The 17,382-nt window shown below is 40.6% G+C and overlaps 1 pseudogene; it reads right to left on the reverse strand.

Moving 5' to 3' along the window:
- Window positions 3,869-7,194, reverse strand: LOC102161121 (annotated as a pseudogene).

Genomic DNA, 17,382 nt, shown 5'->3' on the forward strand with positions numbered 1-17,382 from the left:
GTAGAGCTTTGTCCGGATAGATGCCCAAGAGTGGGATTGCGGGGTCATATGGAAGTTCTATGTATAGATTTCTAAGGTATCTCCAAACTGTTCTCCATAGTGGCTGTACCAGTTTACATTCCCACCAACAGTGCAGGAGGGTTCCCTTTTCTCCACAGCCCCTCCAGCACTTGTTATTTGTGGATTTATTAATGATGGCCATTCTGACTGGTGTGAGGTGGTATCTCATGGTAGTTTTGATTTACATGTCTCTTATAATCAACGACGTTGAGCATTTTTTCATGTGTTTGCTGGCCATCTGTATATCTTCAGATGAAAGATAGATAGAGAAATGTCTATTCAGGTCTTTTGCCCATTTTTCCATTGGGTTGTTGGCTTTTTTGCTGTTGAGTTGTATAAGTTGCTTGTATATTCTAGAGATTAAGCCCTTGTCGGTTGCATCATTTGAAACTATTTTCTCCCATTCTGTAAGTTGTCTTTTTGTTTTCTTGTTGGTTTCCTTTGCTGTGCAAAAGCTTTTCAGTTTGATGAGGTCCCATGGGTTTATTTTTGCTCTAATTTCTATTGCTTTGGGAGACTGACCTGAGAAAATATTCATGAGGTTGATGTCAGAGAGTGTTTTGCCTATGTTTTCTTCTAGGAGTTTGATGGTGTCCTATCGTATATTTAAGTCTTTCAGCCATTTGGAGTTTATTTTTGTGCATGGTGTGAGGGTGTGTTCTAGTTTCATTGCTTTGCATGCAGCTGTCCAGGTTTCCCAGCAATGCTTGCTGAATAGACTTTCTTTTTCCCATTTTATGTTTTTGCCTCCCTTGTCAAAGATTAATTGACCATAGGTGTCAGGGTTTATTTCCAGGTTCTCTATTCTATTCCATTGGTCTGTCTGTCTGTTTTGATCCCAGTACCACACTGTTTTGATGACTGTGGCTTTGTAGTATTTCTTGAAGTCTGGGAGGGTTATGCCTCCTGCTTGGTTTTTGTCTCTCAGGATTGCTTTGGTGATTCTGGGTCTTTTGTTGTTCCATATAAATGTTTGGATTGTTTGTTCTAGTTCTGTGAACAATGTCATGGGTAATTTGATAGGGATTGCATTAAATCTGTAGATTGCTTTGGGTAGTATGGCCATTTTTACAATATTGATTTTTCCAATCCAGGAGCATGGAATATCTTTCCATTTCTTTACATCTTCTTTGATTTCTTTGATTAAAGTTTTATAGTTCTCGGCATATAGGTCCTTTACCTCCTGGGTCAGGTATATTCCAAGGTATTTGATTTTGTGAGGTGCAATTTTAAAAGGTATCGTATTTTTGTATTCCTTTTCTAATATTTCATTGCTGGTATACAGAAATGCAACTGACTCCTGAATGTTAATCTTATAGCCTGCTACTTTGCTGAATTTATTAATCAGTTCAAGGAGTTTTGGGGTTGAGTCCTTAGGGTTTTCTATGTATAGTATCATGTCATCTGCATACAGTGACAGTTTTATCTCTTCTCTTCCTATTTGGATGCCTTTTATTTCTTTTGTTCGTCTAATTGCTGTGGCTAGGACTTCCAAAATTATGTTGAAGAGCAGTGGTGAGAGTGCGCATCCCTGTCTTGTTCCAGATTTGAGTGAGAAGGCTTTCAGTTTTTCTCCATTGAGTATTATATTTGCTGTGGATTTATCATAAATGGCTTTGATTATGTTCAGGAATGTTCCCTCTATACCCACTTTGGCGAGGGTCTTGATCATGAATGGATGTTGGACTTTGTCAAGAGCTTTTTCTGCGTCTATTGAGATGATCATATGATTTTTGACTTTTCTTTTGTTAATGTGGTGTATGACGTTGATTGATTTGCGTATGTTGAAGCATCCTTGTGAACCTGGGATGAACCCTACCTGGTCATGGTGTATAATTGTTTTGATATGTTGTTGGATTCGGTTGGCTAAGATTTTGTTGAGAATTTTTGCATCTATATTCATCAATGATATTGGGCGATAGTTTTCTTTTTTGGTGGTATCTCTGTCTGGTTTTGGAATTAGGGCGATGGTGGCATCATAGAATGTCTTTGGAAGTATTCCTTCTTCTTCAACCTTTTGAAAGAGTTTAAGGAGGATGGGAACCAATTCCTCTTTATATGTTTGATAGAATTCGCCTGTGAAGCCATCTGGTCCTGGACTTTTATTTGTAGGGAATGTTTTTATGACATTTTCAATTTCATTTCTAGTGATCGGTCTGTTCAGTTGGTCTGTTTCTTCTTGATTCAGTTTTGGCAGGCTGTAAGATTCTAGAAAATTGTCCATTTCTTCCAGATTATCAAACTTGTTGCCATATAGTTGTTCTCAATGGATATTTAGATTGTTTCCATGTCTTCGCTATTGTGAATAGTGTGCTGCAATGAACATGGGGGTGCATGCATCTTTTTTAATGAAAGTTTTGTCTAGATATATGCCCAGGAATGGGATTGCTGGGTCACATGGTAGTTCTAGATTTAGTTTTCTGATACCTCCCATACTGTTTTCCATAGTGGTTGTACCAATTTACATTCCCACCAAGAGTGTAGGAAGTCTCCCTTTTCTCCACACCCTCTCCAGCATTTGTTATTTATGGATTTATTAATGATGGCCATTCTGACTGGTGTGAGGTGGTACCTTGTAGTAGTTTTGATTTGCATTTCTCTAATTATCAGTGATGTTGAGCATTTTTTCATGTGCTTGTTGGCCATCTGTATGTCCTCTTTGCAGAAATGTCTTTTCAGGTCTTTTGCCCATTTTTCAATTGGGTTGTTAGTTTTTTTGCTGTTGAGTTGTATGAGTTGTTTGTACATTTTAGAGAGCCAGCCCTTGTCAGTTGTGTCATTTGAAACTATTTTCTCCTATTCTGTAGGTTGTCTTATTTTTTTTATGGTTTCCTTTGTTGTGCAAAAGCTTATCAGTTTGATTAGGTCCCATTGGTTTATTTTTGCTTTTATTTTTATTGCCTTGGGAGACCAACCTGAGAAAACATTTGTAAGGTTGACATCAGAGAATGCTTTGCCTATGTTTTCTAGGAGTTTTATGGTGTCTTGTCTTATGTTTAAGTCTTTAAGCAATTTTATTTTTGTGCATGGTGTGAGGGTGTGTTCCAGTTTCACTGATTTACATGCAGCTATCCAGTTTTCCCAGCACCTCTTGCTGAAGACTCTCTTTTTCCCATTTTATATTCTTACCTCCTTTGTCGAGGATTAATTGACTGTAGGTGTGTGGGTTTATTTCTGGGTTCTCTATTCTGTTCCATTGGTCTGTATGTTTGTTTTGGTACCAGAGAAAAGTACATTTTAAACACAGAAATATACAGAGAAAAGTATTCCCTTATTTCCCCATGTGGAAATAAAATGAAACATTTATTTTAGATATCAGACAAGAAGAGAGCTATGTAATCTGATTTTATTGCAGCATTATAAAAATCATCCCTTCACCACAATGTAAGATTTAAATGCATCTGTGCAAGGGTACATGTTATAGAAACTGTAATAAGATTGCTGCTGCCCTGCCAAGTAGTTCTAGTCCCTACCCAGGTCCTACTGCAATACTGGTGGTCCTCATAGTTTTATGGAAGCAAATCATTAAAAATAATAATAATAAGATTGTGGGAGTTCCCGTTGTGGCGCAGTGGTTAACGAATCCGACTAGGAACCATGAGGTTGCGGGTTCGGTCCCTGCCCTTGCTCAGTGGGTTGACTATCCGGCGTTGCTGTGAGCTGTGGTGTAGGTTGCAGACTCGGCTCGGATCCTGCGTTGCTGTGGCTGTGGTGTAGGCTGGTGGCTACAGCTCCGATTCGACCCCTAGCCTGGGAACCTCCACATGCTGCAGGAGCGGCCCAAGAAATAGCAAAAAGACAAAAAAAAAAAAAAATAATAATAATAATAATAATAAGATTGTGATGATCATTGTACAACTACAAAAGTAATAAGTTCATTGAGTAATAAAAAAAGAAATAATAAGACAATTAAAAAGACAAAAAAATGCTTCAGTAGCCATATATCCAAGTCAAAGTTCATCTATTTAAATGTTGTATTTGTCCCCACTAATAAATCTTTATTTCACTCAAACTTGAGCAATAAATCTTGCATACTGAAGTATTTTCCTTGCCTATTTAATTCAAAGGAAAAAAACCCAAAAATGTAGGTATTAACACATACTTAATTTGTCTTAAATATTTTAAGGTTTAAAAATTGTTTAAAGTTTTAAATTTCTAATAGGAAAACACTATCTGAATGAATACTCTAGCGGCAAACCACTGTAAAATGTTTCAGCTGCATTTGGGGCAGGGGGGTAGGGATTACCTTCAAAGGACCCCAGTTTTCTTCATGAGAAAGTCAGAAGTACCCTGACCTGTATTATTGAGACATCCATTAGGTGATCTAAGTTGCTTTTCCTTCAGCAAGGGCTTTATTTGTCAGAAGGGCTTTATGCTTGACCTCCAGATTTGGCCGACAATTTACTGATGAGATTCATAACCTTGGGTTGCTCTGATATTTCGACACATTTTCTGGGGTCTGCACCACATCCTGGAAGGCCACCATAACTTCTGGATCCTGCGTGGCTAAAAGAACCTCTGGATCTCTAAGAATTTCGTTAGGCCCAGGCATTCCTGTCCTTCCAGGCATGCCCCTTCCCATTCCAGGCATTCCTCCTGGAAAACCACCTGGAAAGGAGCCACACCAAGCCACTCCAAGCTCCAAGCTCCAAGCTGCTCCTGATTGATTGGATTAATTGCCTTCTGGCTTCTTCCTCCCTCTGGGCTCTCTCTTGTTCTTCCCGAGCCTTCTTAACCCTTTCTATTCTTCCTTTTATCTCGATCTTCACATCTTCACTCATACTTTCCCTATGTTCAGCAACTTTCTGGGCCCTTGGTTGAACTTCTTTCAGCTTTGCACTGGCATCTTCACCATCATCCAGCTTACAGGCAAGGCCAAGATCATGGGCTGCTCCTTCCCAGTGGCCCAGAAGCCTGTGTGCTTTCCCTCACTCCTTGTATGGCTGAGCTTGATCAGGACTTATTTCAGTAGCTCTGTCACAGTCTCTGATGGCAGCATTTGACTTCTGTAATTTGGTGAAGACACTGGCTCTCTTGGCATACAGATTGGCCAAACGAGGATTTAGCTTGATGGCATCTATGAACAAGTCAGTGACTTTCTGTAGTTCACCATTATTTAGGGCATCAATGGAAGACACTTTTTTTTTTTTTTTTTTTTATCATTTCCCTGATTCATCATCTCCTCAGTTATCTCTACATTTTCATCTTCCATTTCCTGAGGGGCATCAGTGTCTGGTTCCATCACACCTTCATTGTCAGTTTCTAGATCACTTTCCTGGCCTGATGGTTCGTCTGTCTTTAGGTTTTCCTCTGCCTTCTTACTGTTTTCTCTTCCTTGGTATTTTCTTCTGATTTAGTTTTATGAACAGCAGGTGGTATTTTACCCTCCCCTCCCCCATGGGCTCCACCTACTCTCTCAGGAAACACATTTCCTTGGGGTAAAGGATGCTCAGGTCCTGCTTACACATTTTCATGAAGGCTCAAAGCTCGCTCACTTTGCAGGGGTCCATGGTCCGGACACGGCGGGAGGTGGCAGGCTCAGCAGTGGCTATGGCCTGATTCCAGGCCCGGACACTGGCTCAGTAGGGCGTAAAGGCTGCTTGGCTTTCAATGAATAAGGCACTAAATTAAACATTCTGGTTTTCTACATAAGATAGCATCAAGTAATAATCAGATGGTGGCTATACAGTATTGTCAGTTTCAGAGGAAAGATTGTTTGATTGTTGCCTTCCAAAACTTTCCAAAAAGAGTTGAAAGAAATCTGGATGTCTCTGAGAGAGTGTATATTGGATTGCCAGGGCTGCCATGACCAAATACCATAGACTGTGTGGCTTAAACAACAGGAATTAATTTTCTCCCGGGTATGGAGGCTGGAAGCCCAAGGTCAAAGTGTTGGCAGGCTTGGTGTTACCTGGGCCCCTGTTCCTTGGCCACAGATGGCGGCCTTCTGTCTGTGTCTTCACAGGGCCTCCTTCTCTCAATGCACATACATCCCAGGTGTCTCTCTCTCTTCCCTAAGGATACCAATCATACTGATTAGGACTCCACTTACCAGTCTCAGGTGATGAATTTCATCATCTCTTTGAAGGCTCTGTTTCCAGTTCCCTGGATTAGAGGCCACTCATATGATCTCACTTAATTACCTTGTTAAAATCCCATCTCCAAAATGATTACATTCTGAGGTACTGGGTTTGGGGTTTCAACACAGGAATTTTGAGAGAATGCAATTAGGCTCATAACAGAGTGAAGGTGGAGTTCCCACAGTGACTCAGCAGTAATGAACCCAACTAGTATCCATGAAGATGCGGGTTCCATCCTTGGCTTTGCTCAGTGTGTTAAGGATCCAGCATTGCGGTGAGCTGTGGTGTAGTTGCAGATGCGGCTCAGATCTGGCAGTGCTGCGGCTGTGGTGTAGGCTGGCAGATGTAGCTCCAATTTGACCCCTAGCCTGGGAACCTCCATATGCTGTACCTGTGGCCCTAAAAAAGCAAATAAAACCCGAAAAAACAAAAAAAGCAGAGTGGATGGGCAAAATGTGGTGGCCACGCACTGGGAGGTATCACACAGCAATCAGAAGCACTGGGTTAGATGGACATAAAGCAACGTGGATGGATTCTAAGAACACAATGCTGCACGAGAAACATAAGGAATAGAAAGAAGCATGTAACCCAATACTATTTCTGTAAATTAAAGATATGTGCCCTGGGGAGTGTCCACTGTGCCTCAGAGGGTTAAGAACACGACTAGCATCCATGAGGATGCGGGTTCAAACCCTGTCCTCGCTCAGTGGGTTAAGGATTGGACATTGCCGTGAGCTGTGGTATAGGTTGCAGACCCGGCTTGGATCCCACATTGTGTTGCTGTGGCTGTGGGGCAGGCCAGCAGTCGCAGCTCCGATTTGACCTCTAGCCTGGGAACTTCCATATGCTGCAGGTGCGGCCCTAAAACAAAAACAGTACCCTTAGTGCACGTTAGGCCGGGACATTTACAAAAAAGACAAACCATACCTTTAAAACAGCACAGTAGTTGCCTGTTGTTACCAGGAGAAGAATGGGGAATGGGGTTTTTTGTTTTTTGTTTTGTCTTTTTTTGCCTTTTCTAGGGCCGCTCCTGTGGCATATGGAGGGTCCCAGGCTAGGGGTCGAATTGGAGCTGTAGCCACCAGCCTACACCAGAGCCACAGCAACTCGGGATCCCAGCCGTGTTTGCGACCCACACCACAGCTCACGGCAACGCCAGATCCTTAGCCCACTGAGCGAGGCCAGGGATCAAACCTGCAACCTCATGGTTCCTAGTCGGATTCGTTAACCACTGAGCCACAACGGGAACTCTGGTTTTTTTTTTTTTAAGGCACATTAATGAAAGGGGTGGGCAGGGAAGAGGAAGAAAGAATTAGGCAGAACGGTGGTGATAACATACCATAAACCCTGATGAGTACGAAGAACTCAACCTTCTGGCCCTGTGATCCAAAATTAAATATAAACAGTGAGGAAACCATGGCACCTTTCCCTCATCTTTTTGAGAGTGTAGAAAGAGCTTTGGCTACAGTCCAGTTCCACAGACACAAGACAACCTCTTTTTCTCTTTTTTTAACTGAGACATGTGGCCCAAGGGGTGATATCTCATCGCAACAACCATAACCTTTTGCAACATCTGGGGCACAGAGAATTTATGATTTCCTCTCTTCTCTAAGGAAAATATTGCAAAGTCACCAACATAACAAGCATGTGCTTGTAATGGCAGAAGGCCAGATATAAAGACTTTGAAAAACATTTCATGCCAGTTACATCCAGGGGCAGACCATGCTGGTTTCCTGTCCAATATCCAACCTCCCTTTCGTCTTTCCTACATACATACCCTAATTCTGTTTAGGGTAGTAAGGTGCCCAGTTAAAGAACCCTGCTTTCCAGGCTCCTTGGTAGCTGGGGTTTTGATGTAGTTCTGGTCAATAAGATATAAGCAGAAATCCAATGGGAAAGTTTTAGGAAAGTTACTGGTTCCCAATTAAAAATAAAAAGAGACATACATCCCAGAGTAAAAATTCAACAAATAAAATAAATAAATAAAAGGGGCAAAGTCATAGACATGCACATTTTGTCTTTTATCTTTCTTCCTGCCTGGAGTGTGAAGATGCTGCCCCCTGGGGCAGCAAACGTCTTGTGACCTTGGAGACACTCGCTACAGATGGCAGCAGAGGAAGGGAGGAGTCTGGTTTCTGGAGTAGTCGCATGAGCCCTGGATTTTCTTCTCTACTCCTTGTTACAAAAAGTGCTTTTTAAGCCACTGTGGTTTGGATTTCTGGAATGCAGTGAATCCAGCCCTGACCTCCTGGGAATGGAACAGGTTAACCCTGCTGGAGCAGGTTCCCTGTTCTTCGGGATGAAGAGAGGACCATGATGGCAATGGGTCAGGAAGGCCCCTCTGCCTGTGGGCTGTGTTCCCAAAGCTTAGAATGTTGCATATGTGGAGTAAATCTTAGGGAAACATCTGCCATGCCCATTACTTAAACAGGACTGTAAAGATTAAGTGTGACATGGCATGTAAAGTACTGGCAAGCAGCAAGCCCCCCAAACAACTTTATTATCCTTCTGTCTTCTCTATCTTAGATTTTCTTAATTAATTAATTTATTTTTTTTTAGGCTGCACCTGCAGCATATGGAGATTCCCAGGCTAGGGGTCTATTCAGAGCTACAGCGACCTACACCACAGCTCATGGCAACGTCGGATCCTTAACCCACTGAGCGAGGCCAGGGATCAAACCCGCAACCTCATGGTTCCTAGTCGGATCCGTTTCTGCTGCACCACGACAGGAACTCCTCTGTTGTGGATTTCTTAATTAAATATTTTAAAATATGTTTATTGAGTTATGAACAAAGCATGTTTCAGTTACATCAGAGAATCAATGAGGAAGACACTATCTGCTATCAGATATTGAACTGTTATTAAATCACAGGTATGCAGTCTTTGAGGCAAATAAGAATTAGAGCAGTAAAGTGCTTGGAACAAAGTATCCTTCAAACATTTACTTGATGTCAAATAGAAGGTATCAGTAAGGTGTGGTCACACCAGGTCAAACAGGATCCTAGTCATCGTTACTCAGTAAGGTTTAGTCATTGATTTGCCCAGTCAATGTGATTTAGCTAAGTCATGGTTGTTAAACTATCACACAGAGTTAGACTTTGGGGTAAAGGATCAAGGGAAAAGATTTTCCTTTGGTCTGAGACAATCTTATTCAATTCAGTCCCCTCTGGAGTTCCCGTAATGGCCCAGTCAAAATGAATCTGACCAGGAACCATGAGGTTGAGGGTTTGATCCCTGGTCTCACTCAGTGGGTTAAGGATCCAGTGTTGCCGTGATCTGTGGTGTAGGTCACAGATGTAGCTCGGATCTGGCATTGCTGTGGCTGTGGTGTAGGCTGGTAGCAACAGTTCTGATTAGACCCCTAGCCTGGGAACCTCCATATGCCACAGGTGTGGCCCTAAAAATTGGAAAAAAAAAAAATTCAGTCCTCTGGCTTTGGATTTCAGAGCTGCTGCTCTAGCTAGCTGTATTAAAAGGATACAATAGCACAAATAATAAGAGAATGCATCTCATCAAATAATTCAGACAATGCAGATGTTTACCACTTAAGAAGCAAAAGTCAATATACTTCCCATGTTTTTCTACGGCAATGCAGTTTCACAATAAACAGACACTCCTCTTCCTTCTCTAAAACTTCCATTTCATTGGTCTGATGAGATAATGCTTGGGAAATAATTATGAAACTGGGTAGTAATATTTGTCTCATAACTGAAAGAATCCCTTAATAGTGTAGGACAATCATTTGGGGGAAGAATGATTATGCCTCTTCCCGAAGCACTAGTAGATGTGCTGGTGCAGCACCGACTGTGAGCCTTACCTTAGAGAATCCCTTGGTAGCTAGTATTTCTGAAGTTCTAAGAGGCAAAATAAGTTAGACTCAATCACATAGTTAATCAGTGGCAGGGTTGAGATTTGAATCTGAGTAAACAAGATCCAAAACCCTGAACTTTTCACTATTGTATTTTTACCTCCCAATACAGGTGAGATGGATTCCCTCTTGTAGGTAAGAGCAAATTTAGGAAAGGTCACACTTATGGGATGTCTGTAAACTACTATCAGCAGTGATATTTTGGAGATGCAAATATACTGAATGTCTTGGAATGTTCCTCTCTCATCCTGGCTTCCCTTCTCGGTGCCTCTCCCATCCTCCTACCCACTTGGCTAGCATCTGATGCAATTCTGTGGCTGGACTTCTTTCTGCCTCATGATGACTGTTCTGGAACTGGGGCAGAGAAATATAACATGAACTTGAACATCTTTTTGTACCAGTAAATAACAAAGTGTGTAAAATATTATGGGGACAGAAAAAAAAAAAAGGATGGGGGCCATGTCAAAAAGACAGAGAAACCCTCTTAAAGGAGCTTCCATTGGCCACATCTAAGTCAATTTGTGCATCAAAACAAATTTGAAATTAAATATTAGCACCCACAGGATTACTAAAAATAAATATATGTTAATATAATTAACATATTTTATCACCCGTAAAATAAGTTACCAGGGGTTCATAAATGTAGAGATAAGGAAAGGATCTTCCTTCCCGTAGAATGCCAACTAACAAATGTGGATGAAATGATGGAGTTAAAAATGTCACCATCTTGAAATGATATAAAATGGGGTTGTGACGACTGTTGTACAATTATACATGTAATAAAATTCATTGAGTAATTAAAAGAAAGAAAAAAAGAATGTCACCATTTTGCATTGATTCAGGCAAAAATCATGGCAGCTAAAGTAAGCAGGTGAAAGTCTGATAAGGGATGGAATGAGTCCAAAAGTACATCTTCACAAATTATTTATGCAAGGGGCAAAAGGTAGGTTTACCATGGAAGACCTAGACGGGTAAGTGGTCAAAGTCAACATCACCACTTATGCGACAAACAGATATATCTTATGCTTTCTGCTGTTATGCCCTGAGGACACAACGTCAATTCTCCAATCTTCCTGTCAGAAATGCATAACCTGAACTTCATCGTGAGGAAATATCAGACCAACTCCAATTGTAGGACCTTCTACAAAAGAACTAGCTGGTTATCTTCAAAAGTGTCCAGGTCATGGAAATCAGGGAAAGACTGGGGAACTGATTGCTAGATTACAGGAGACAAAAGGGACATTACAATTAAATGTAATGCAGGAACCTGGACTGGACTGGGGGCAAAAGGATAGCTAGCTATTAAGGGCATGACTGAAACAACTGTCCCACAGCCAATATAATACTCAAAGGAGAAAAGCTAAAAGCTTTCCCACTTCAAATCTGGAACAAGACAAGGATGCCCACTCTCACCACTTTTATTCAACGTCGTATTGGAAGTGCTAGCCACAGCAATCAGACAAACAAAAGAAATAAATGTGTCCAAATTGGAGGAGAAGAGGTAAAATTGTCACTCTATGCAGATAACATGATACTATGTATAGAAAACCCTAAGGACTCCACACAAAAACTACACAAACTGATCAATGAATTCAGCAAAGTAGTAGGATACAAGATTAACATTCAGGGGAATTCCCATCATGGCTCAGTGGAAATGAATCTGACTAGCATCCATGAGGACATAGGTTCGATCCCTGGCCTCACTCAGTGGGTTAAGGATCCAGTGTTGCCATGAGCTGTGGTGTAGGTCGCAGATGCAGCTTGGATCCTGTGTTGCTTTGCCTGTGGCATAGGCCGATGGCTACAGCTCTGATTTGACCCCCAGCCTGGGAACCTCCATATGCTGTCCATGGGTGTGGCCCTACAAAAACCAAAAAAAAAAAAAAAAAAAAAAAAAAGATTAACATTCAGAAATTGACTGCATTTCTGTATACTAACAATAAAATACTAGAGAAGAGATATAAAAACACAATACCTTTTAAAATTGCACCCCCAAAATTAAATACTTAGGAATAAACCTGCCCAAGGAGGTGAAAGACTTATATGCTGAGAACTATAAAACAATAATCAAGGAAATTAAAGAAGATTCAAAGAAATGGAAAGATATTCCATGCTCCTGGACTGGAAGAATTTATATCACTAAAATGGCCATACTACCCAATGCAATCTACAGATTTAATGCGATCCCTATCTATTACCCATGATGTTTTTCACAGAACTAGAACAAACAATCCACAAATTTATATGGAACCATAAAAGGCCCAGAATCATCAAAGCAATCCTGAGGGGAAAAAAAAAAAAAGCAGGAGGAATAATTCTTCCAGATTTCAGACAATATTACAAAGCTACAGTAGTCAAGATAGTGTGGTACTGATACAAAAACAGACATATAGACCAATGGAACAGAATAGAGAACCGAGAAATAAACCCAGACACCTTATGGCCAATTAATTTTCAACAAAGGAGGCAAGACTTTAAAATGGGGAAAAGTCTCTTTAGCAAGTGGTGCTGGGAAAACTGGACAGTTGCATGTTAATCAGTGAAACTAGAATATACCCTTACATTATGCGCAAAAATAAACTCAAAATGGCTTAAAGACTTAAACATAAGACAAGACACCATAAAACTCCTAGAAGAGAACATAGGCAAAACATTCTCTGACAACAACCTTATGAATGTTTTCTCAGGTCAGTCTCCCAAAGCAATAGAAATAAAAACAGAAATAAACCAAGGGACCTAATCAAACTGACAAGCTTTTGCACAGCAAAGGAAACCATAAAAAAAGGTCAACATTTTGGGGAGAAAATAGTTGCAAATGATTCAACCAACAAGGTTTTAATCTTCAAAATATACAAAAAACTCATACAATATACAAAATACAAACAACCCAATTGAAAAATGGCCAGGAGACCTAAATAGACATTTCTGCAAAGAGGACATACAGATGGCCAACAAGCACATGAAAAAATGCTCAACATCACTGATAATTAGAGAAATGCAAATCAAAACTACTACAAGGTACCACCTCACACCAGTCAGAATGGCCATCATTAATAAATCCATAAATAACAAAGGCTGGAGAGGGTGTGGAGAAAGGGACTCCTCCTACACTGTTGGTGGGAATGTAAATTGGTACAACCACTGTGGAAAACAGTATGGGAGGTATCTCAGAAAGCTAAATCTAGAACTACCATGTGACCCAGCAATCCCATTCCTGAGCATATATCTAGACAAAACTTTCATTAAAAAAGATGCATGCACCCCCATGTTCATTGCAGCACACTATTCACAATAGCGAAGACATGGAAACAACCTAAAAGTCCATTGAAAGATGAGGGATTAAGAAGATGTGGTACATATACACAATGGAATACTACTCAGCCGTAAAAAAGAATAAAATAATGCCACTTGCAGCAACATGGATGTAACTAGAGACTCTCATATTAAGTGAAGTAAGTCGGAAAGAGAAAGACAAATACCATATGATATATATATGTGTATCGTATGTACATATGTGTGTATGTGTGTATATATATATATATATATATATATATACACACATACACTGGGTCACTTTGCTGTATAGTTGCAATTGACAGAACATTGTAAATCAACTATAATTTTTATTTTTATTTTTTTATTTATAATGATTTTTATTTTTTCCATTATAGCTGGTTTACAGTGTTCTGTAATTTTCTACTATACAGCAAGGTGACCCAATTACACATATATGTATACATTCTTTTTTCTACATTATCATGCGCCACTATAAGTGACTAGACATAGTTCCCAGTGCTCAACTATAATTCTTAAAAATTAAAAAAAAACTTTTTTAAAAGAAACAACTGTGGAGTTCCTGTCGTGGCGCAGTGGTTAACGAATCCGACTAGGAACCATGAGGTTGAGGGTTCGATCCCTGGCCTTGCTCAGTGGGTTAAGGATCGGGTGTTGCCGTGAGCTGTGGTGTAGGTTGCAGACACTGCTCGGATCCCGCGTTGCTGTGGCTCTGGCGTAGGCCGGTGGCTACAGCTCCAATTAGACCCCTAGCCTGGGAACCTCCATATGCCGCAAGAGCGGCCCTAGAAAAGGCAAAAAGACAAAAAAAAAAAAAAGAAATAAACAAAAATAAATAAAAGAAACAACTATGACATTTGAATATACCCCATAGATTAGATTAGCAGTTGGCAAACTAGGTATGGCCCTCTGGTCAAATCCCGCCTACTATTTTTGTATGGCTTGCAGGATAAGAATGGTTTTTACATTTTTAAAATTATGTGGTGAGGATCCAGGTTCAATCTCTGGCCTCGCTCACTGGGTTAAGGACCCAGCATTGCAGTGAGGTGTGATGTAGGTCACAGATGTGGCTCAGATCCTGTGTTGCTGTGGCTGTGGTGTAGGCCAGCAGCTGTAGCTCTGACTCAACCCCTAGCTTGGGAACTCCCGTATGCCATGAGTTCGGCACAAAAAAGCAAAAAAAAAAAGAAAGAAAATAGCATAGTATCTACGTTAAGCATCTTGATTTTGTTAATTACATTGTAGTTGGACGAAAGAGAATGTCTTCATACTTAGGAAATACTGAAGTGTTAAGGAGTATAAGGGCATGACGAATGCAATTTACTCCCAAAAGATTCAGGAAAAAAAATCTGTATAGACACACACACACACACACACAACACAAATGACAAGCAAAGGGGAATATATTAATAATGGCTGAATCTAAGTAAAATGCATATGAGAGTTCTTTATACTATTCTGGTAGCTCTTCTGAAAGTTCGAAATTACATAAAAATTAAAAAATTATAAAAATAATGATTGGAAGTTCCCGTCATGGCCCAGTAGTTAGCGAATCCAACTAGGAACCATGAGGTTGCGGGTTCGATCCCTGGCCTTGCTCAGTGGGTTAAGGATCTAGCGTTGCCGTGAGCTGTGGTGTAGGTTACAGACGCGGCTTGGATCCCGTGTTGCTGTGGCTCTGGCGTAGGCCGGTGGCTACAGCTCCGATTGGACCCCTAGCCTGGGAACCTCCATATGCCACAAGAGCGGCCCTAGAAAAGGCAAAAAGACAATAATAATAATAATAATAATAATAATAATAATAATAATGATAAATGTTCAAACTCAAGCTTTACAGAGGACTGATAACAGAAACTTCCAACTGAGTGGCTTTTATGGAACTTTTGTAAGATTTTAATTGAAAATGTTGTCCTACCAAGCAATATGTTTTTAATTTGGTTACAGCAAAGTTTGCCTCCACAAAGTAGTTATCTGTTGGTCGCTTTTCTTTTAGGGGGAGGTGGGTGAGTGGGTAAGAAAATGAAAAACCAAACTAAAACAAACAAACAAAAAAACCTGGCATGATTTTCTGCTTTACATTAAAGCCGAGAAAGATAAAGATTTAAGTAATCAACCTAACAGATATCTGGTTCCATTTTGCTTTACTTCCTATAAGTCTTTTTCTCTCTTTTTAAACACCATCAGTTGTTCATACATAATTGATGTGTTTCAAATCCTTTTCAGAATAGGTAGTGTTTCTTTGAATGTGAAATTAAAAAGTTTCTTCCTATGAAAAGCGTTTAAAACAATGACCAAAGGACCAAAGGTGAGATTGACCAACAGCTTTATCAGACAGTCATGGCTTCATTACAATCTCTAATTTATACCAAATGTCTTTAAGGCAATCTACCAAGGATTAGACAATTCTGTCCAAAAAACATAGAAAAATAGATAAAGAGATTCAAAAGGGAACTGCGAGAGCAACAGGACAATGGCAGATCCAAGTTTCAAATTTTCATTCAAAAAATATAGATCATAGATTGCTGCTATTATAGAGGTTACTACAGATTTCCTTTCAGTGGGAACCTTTGATGAATGCACCCAACTCATGGGAAAACATGTGTCCCCAGTGTAGGGATGAGGAAGGGAGGAAGGAAAGAATAGAAGTGGGAATAGGAGTTCCCGTCGTGGCGCAGTGGTTAACGAATCCGACTAGGAACCATAAGGTTGCGGGTTCGATCCCTGCCCTTGCTCAGTGGGTTAACGATCCCGGCGTTGCCGTGAGCTGTGGTGTAGGTTGCAGAGACTGCTCGGATCCCGTGTTGCTGTGGCTCTGGTGTAGGCCAGTGGCTACAGCTCCAATTAGACCCCTAGCCGGGGAATCTCCATATGCCGCGAGAGCGGCCAAAGAAATAGCAAAAAGACAAAAAAAAAAAAAAAAAAAAAAAAAGAAGTGGGAATGAAGGGAGGGAGGGACAGAGTCAAAAAGAGGTAAAAAGAAATTACACCAGATTTTTGAAGTCAAGGAGGCAGTTTTCAGAGACAATTAGAATCTGCCCTAGCTTCTCAATTATCATAGAATGAAATCTCTCCCAAGGCCTTTTTAGTTTGTTTTAAACCAGAAGGAGTTTGTGTGAAGACCTAACAGAATTTCCATTATTTTTAGAATGGTCTTGTTATTCAGGTTGAAATTTACTGGTAATAAGGCACTCATAAATTATATAGTAACAATTTGTTTCCTCCTTCTTATAATATTAAAAATAACATAAATCAGAGATCCCTCCTGGCTCCGAGGCTTACGGATACGGCATTGTCACTTCTGTGGCTCTGGTTATAGCTCTGGGGTGGGTTTGATCCCTAGCCTGGGAACTTCCACATGCTGCGGGCCTGGCCAAAAAAATTTTTTAAATAAAATAAAAACAACAAAAATTGGAGTTCCTGCTATGGCACAGTGGGTTGGGGATTCAACTATGGAGGCCCAGGTTTGATCTCTGGCCTGGGAACTTCCATGTGCCCTAGACGAGGGAGGAAAAAAAAAAAAAAATCACTGCAGCATTTTGGTGACTAGGCATTTTCTGAATGAAAGGAAAGCGATCTAAATGGGGAGCCTCCCTGCAGTTCGAGTCAAATTCAGGCAGGACCTCTCTAAATCAGCCCTTGATGAGGCAATTTTCTAGGAAAGCAATTGTTTAGGGAATGAATCAGGAATTCATTGGTTATTGTTTGGTTAACCTTAACCAAATATTTTTTTTAACCACCCTTGCCTTCTTCATTTGCTTATTTTAAATTGTAAGTATATGGAAAAAAATTTACTTTTTTTTTTTTTTTGTCTTTTTGCCATTTCTTGGGCCGCTCCTGCGGCATATGGGAGGTTCCCAGGCTAGGGGTCTAATCAGAGCTGTAGCCGCCAGCCTACGCCAGAGCCACAGCAACGCGGGATCCGAGCCACATCTGCGACCTACACCACAGCTCACGGCAACGCCAGATCATTAACCCACTGAGCAAGGGCAGGGACCGAACCCGCAACCTCATGGTTCCTAGTCGGATTCGTTAACCACTGCACCACGACGGGAACTCCCAAAAAAAATAAAATAAAAAAT

This window comes from Sus scrofa, chromosome 1, assembly GCF_000003025.6.
Source record: "Sus scrofa isolate TJ Tabasco breed Duroc chromosome 1, Sscrofa11.1, whole genome shotgun sequence".
NCBI lineage: Eukaryota > Metazoa > Chordata > Mammalia > Artiodactyla > Suidae > Sus > Sus scrofa.